Raw genomic sequence first — 5,124 nt, forward strand, 5'->3', positions numbered from 1 at the left:
TCAAAGGTCTGCACAGCGCACTAGGGATTGGGCGGCCTGAGACCCAAATGTTACATTGTAGATGGACTGTTTGCAGTTCTTGCTCCCCAGGACATTGGACTGTCTCAACTCCCTCCCCTACAGCATGAAAAAAAGCCTCTTGACAACCTTGGAGCAACCGGAGTGGGGGCGAGGGGAGCTGTTTGAATGTCTGCACTGCTCCTGCCCAGGTGTCTGTGGGGGTCCGTGGCAGAGGCTGTAAGGGGGCTAGGGGGCAGAAGGAGACTGTTTGAGAGGCAGGCTGCAGGCAGGGGAGCCCAGGAGTGTGCGCATGGCTGTGTGTGTGGGTGTGGTTGCAGGGGGTTAGGGCAGGTCCCCCTGCTGGATGGTGAGATGGCAGCTGGGCTGGCCCTGGGCCCTCAGGGCTGAAGGGCAGAAGCAGGGTGGCAGTAAAGTAGCGCAGGGAGGAACAGAGTAGATGTTAGTTGGGAGCTGGGGGACAGAGGGTAAGGGGAAAGGGGGCATCCTTGAGGAGGGGTCAGGACCTGAGAGTGGGGGGAGCTGGAGGCATGGAAGGTCCCAGGAATCAGGGACTGACAGGAACAGGTTCCTACACCCCCCCACTGGATAGAAGCTACAGAAGCCAGAGCAGCAGCCCTGGCTTGCCTTGGCCAAGGGCCCTGAGTGAGTCCCTCTGAGGATGAGGAAAAGGAGGAGGGGGTGGAGGAGGAGGAGGAGGAAGAGGAGGAGGAGGAGGAGGAGGAAGAGGAGGAGGAAGAAGAGGAGGAGGAGGAGGCGGAGGAGGAGGAGGAGGGGCAGGAGGGCAGCTGTCAGTAGGCAACGGGATTAATAGAGGCCTCCATTACGGAGGCATGTGTCCAGGCAGGCACCCACCAACCCTCAGGGGCAGCTCAAGGCACCCAGGGACTTGGTGTGGGTATCTCTGGGGCGGGGACTGTCAGTCAGTCAGCAAGACTGTGTGTCAGTGCACCTGGTGGGAGAGGGGCCTGGCGGACCTTGGTCCCCCGCCCTGGACTGTCAGATGCCAGCCCCATGCCCAGACACACACCAATCTGCCCACAGCCCCTTGGCCCGGCCAACCAGCACCTGCTTTGGCCTGGGGCTCTGGCTCTGGTGGCTGGCCACCGCCCCTCAGGTCAAGTTCAGCGTGGGGGTCATGGCTGCTGGTCAACTGGATGGTTGGGGTCCCCGTGGCCTAGCAACCACAGGAGCCCTCTGTGATGTCCTAGCCCCTGGCAATCTGTGCTGGCCACACAAGCACTGGGCAGCCCAACTGCCCTGCCACTAGGTCAGGCAACATCGCCCAGACGCCTGAGCCCTGGCAGAGGGACGGAAGGATGGGAAGACAATGCTGACCGACGAGGGACCTCAGGGCTGGCAGCCAAGAGAAGACAGGTGCAGGTGCACAGGGATCCAGGGAGCCCAGGCCAGAGCTGCCTGCATGCCTGCCTGCCTTCCTGGTTGTCTGTATGCTGCCTTTGTCCAGGTAGGTTTCTCAGGTCCCCTCCAATCCTGTCCTCTCCTGTCCTCTCCTGTCCTCACCATCCTCTCCCCCCTCCTCTCCTCCACACTTTGCTTGTCTCCTTTGTCTGTCCTCTCTTCCAGGTGCCCTGCTCACCAGCTCCAGCACTTGTGATGGTTCTCCAGTGACAGCTGTTCACAACCCCTTCCACCCCCTGCCTGCCCCTAATGTGACCCAGCTCACAGGGTCTCCGGCTCACCCCACCCAAACCCACACGCCCCAACACATTCCCTGGTTCAGCCCCTCTGCCCTATTCAGCCAAACTGGCCCCTTTGCAACCTACCTATGCATCGTTGTTTCTCCTCACCATTCAAGGAGAGATCACATTTTGTACTGAGCTTGGTTTACTGGTGGATGGATGGATGGATGGATGGATGGATGAATGGATGGATAGATGTATGGGTGGATGGATGGATGGATGGACAGGTCAATGGATCGGTTTTATAGAGGCAGAGTACCATATAGGGGTACTGGAGTCCGCTGGTGTCAGATCCTTAGTCAATGTCAAATGTAAAACATTAATTCATCAATAACAAAAATGAATAAGCACCTAAATAAATAAATATAAAAACTGGGTTAAAAAATACATGGCGTCTTTGCCTTTCTGCATATGGAATGCTGTGAGGATCTTAACAAGGAAAGCATTGTCCTGAGTAGCCCATTTGAAGTCGTGGAATATTTCCTTTTCCTTTTCCTTTTTTTACTTTCTATTTTCTTGATTATTCACTGGAAAAAATAGACAGGAATTGAGAGTGAAGGGAGGTAGAGAGAGTTTGAGACACAGAGAGAGACAACTGCAGCACTTCCGCACCACTTGTAAAGATTTCCCCTGGCAGGTGGGAACCAGGGTGTTGAAGCCCAGTCCTCCTGCATTGTAACATGAGGGCTTAACTGGGAGTGGCACCACCTGGTACCCATGATGGGACACTTTTTTTTAGCAATGAAAAGAAATTCTCGTGGCAAGGTAATAAATAAATGAAGAAGTAAATAAAAGTGCATTTACATTAACTCAGTGGAAACACACAGGGACATATACGTCTCTGTTACCTGTATTACTTCTTCATGTATGGATTGATTGCCTCAAGGGGTTATTGCCACAGCTGAGTGCCTACGCCACGAATCATCCACAGCTCCTGCACTCCATTTGTTCCCCTTTTGCTGCCCTTGTTGTTTGGTCACTGTGGTGGTTATTGTTTTTGTTGTTGTTGTTGTTACTGACCTTGCATCTGACAGACACAAAAGGAGAGAGCAGAGGAAATACAGGGTGGGAGAGAAAGATAGAGCTCCTAAAGACCTGCTTCACCCCCTGTAAAGCGACTCCCCTGCAGGTGGCGGTCTGGGGGCCAGACCCCAAATCCTTCCACCTGTCCCCTCTATTCGTGAGCGCCACAAGCCCTTAACCCTCTGACATACCGCCAAACCTCCTTGGATTTACTTTTGAAGGCAGTATCGCCTGCCTCGTTTTGATTCCTCATTATCCTGAGGGTCAGTCCTGGAGACAGTGTCATGACAAGACACACGGAGATCTCTGTTATCAGAGAGCACCTGGAACAGCTGCTGGGGCTCTAGTGCCAGGGCAGGAGCAACTTCCCATCCACCCTCCACGGAGTCCACCTGCCTGAATTTTGGTCCTTTTCCCTCCAAAAAAGATTTTTCCCTTTTTTCACTTTGAAACAGGCAGCAGACAGGTTACCCAGGCAGGGGAAAAAAAAATTAAAAAAGCCTTTTTTTTTTTTTTTACCGAAGTGAATGACCATCTTCTGGCAAGTATAGGTTTTGAACCTGAAAACTCTGTCTCTTAGTCTACAGAAAGAGCCACTAGCCCAGCCAGATCTCACGCTCAGATGGGGTGTTTTTGCCAGTCAAAGGTCTGCACAGCGCACTAGGGATTGGGCGGCCTGAGACCCAAATGTTACATTGTAGATGGACTGTTTGCAGTTCTTGCTCCCCAGGACATTGGACTGTCTCAACTCCCTCCCCTACAGCATGAAAAAAAGCCTCTTGACAACCTTGGAGCAACTGGAGTGGGGGCGAGGGGAGCTGTTTGCATGTCTGCACTGCTCCTGCCCAGGTGTCTGTGGGGGTCCGTGGCAGAGGCTGTAAGGGGGCTAGGGGGCAGAAGGAGACTGTTTGAGAGGCAGGCTGCAGGCAGGGGAGCCCAGGAGTGTGCACATGGCTGTGTGTGTGGGTGTGGTTGCAGGGGGTTAGGGCAGGTCCCCCTGCTGGATGGTGAGATGGCAGCTGGGCTGGCCCTGGGCCCTCAGGGCTGAAGGGCAGAAGCAGGGTGGCAGTAAAGTAGCGCAGGGAGGAACAGAGTAGATGTTAGTTGGGAGCTGGGGGACAGAGGGTAAGGGGAAAGGGGGCATCCTTGAGGAGGGGTCAGGACCTGAGAATGGGGGGAGCTGGAGGCATGGAAGGTCCCAGGAATCAGGGACTGACAGGAACAGGTTCCTACACACCCCCACTGGATAGAAGCTGCAGAAGCCAGAGCAGCAGCCCTGGCTTGCCTAGGCCAAGGGCCCTGAGTGAGTCCCTCTGAGGATGAGGAAAAGGAGGAGGGGGTGGAGGAGGAGGAGGAGGAAGAGGAGGAGGAGGAAGAGGAGGAGGAAGAAGAGGAGGAGGAGGAGGCGGAGGAGGAGGAGGAGGGGCAGGAGGGCAGCTGTCAGTAGGCAACGGGATTAATAGAGGCCTCCATTACGGAGGCATGTGTCCAGGCAGGCACCCACCAACCCTCAGGGGCAGCTCAAGGCACCCAGGGACTTGGTGTGGGTATCTCTGGGGCGGGGACTGTCAGTCAGTCAGCAAGACTGTGTGTCAGTGCACCTGGTGGGAGAGGGGCCTGGCGGACCTTGGTCCCCCGCCCTGGACTGTCAGATGCCAGCCCCATGCCCAGACACACACCAATCTGCCCACAGCCCCTTGGCCCGGCCGACCAGCACCTGCTTTGGCCTGGGGCTCTGGCGCTGGTGGCTGGCCACCGCCCCTCAGGTCAAGTTCAGCGTGGGGGTCATGGCTGCTGGTCAACTGGATGGTTGGGGTCCCCGTGGCCTAGCAACCACAGGAGCCCTCTGTGATGTCCTAGCCCCTGGCAATCTGTGCTGGCCACACAAGCACTGGGCAGCCCAACTGCCCTGCCACTAGGTCAGGCAACATCGCCCAGACGCCTGGGCCCTGGCAGAGTGACGGAAGGATTGGAAGACAGTGCTGACTGACGAGGGACCTCAGGGCTGGCAGCCAAGAGAAGACAGGTGCAGGTGCACACGGGATCCAGGGAGCCCAGGCCAGAGCTGCCTGCATGCCTGCCTGCCTTCCTGGATGTCTGTATGCTGCCTTTGTCCAGGTAGGTTTCTCAGGTGCCCTCCAATCCTGTCCTCTCCTGTCCTCTCCTGTCCTCACCATCCTCTCCCCCCTCCTCTCCTCCGCACTTTGCTTCTCTCTTTTGTCTGTCCTCTCTTCCAGGTGCCCTGCTCACCAGCTCCAGCACTTGTGATGGTTCTCCAGTGACAGCTGTTCACAACCCCTTCCACCCCCTGCCTGCCCCTAATGTGACCCAGCTCACAGGGTCTCCGGCTCACCCCACCCAAACCCACACGCCCCAACAC

Source organism: Erinaceus europaeus, assembly GCF_950295315.1.
Source record: "Erinaceus europaeus chromosome 6 unlocalized genomic scaffold, mEriEur2.1 SUPER_6_unloc_8, whole genome shotgun sequence".
NCBI classification, from domain to species: domain Eukaryota; kingdom Metazoa; phylum Chordata; class Mammalia; order Eulipotyphla; family Erinaceidae; genus Erinaceus; species Erinaceus europaeus.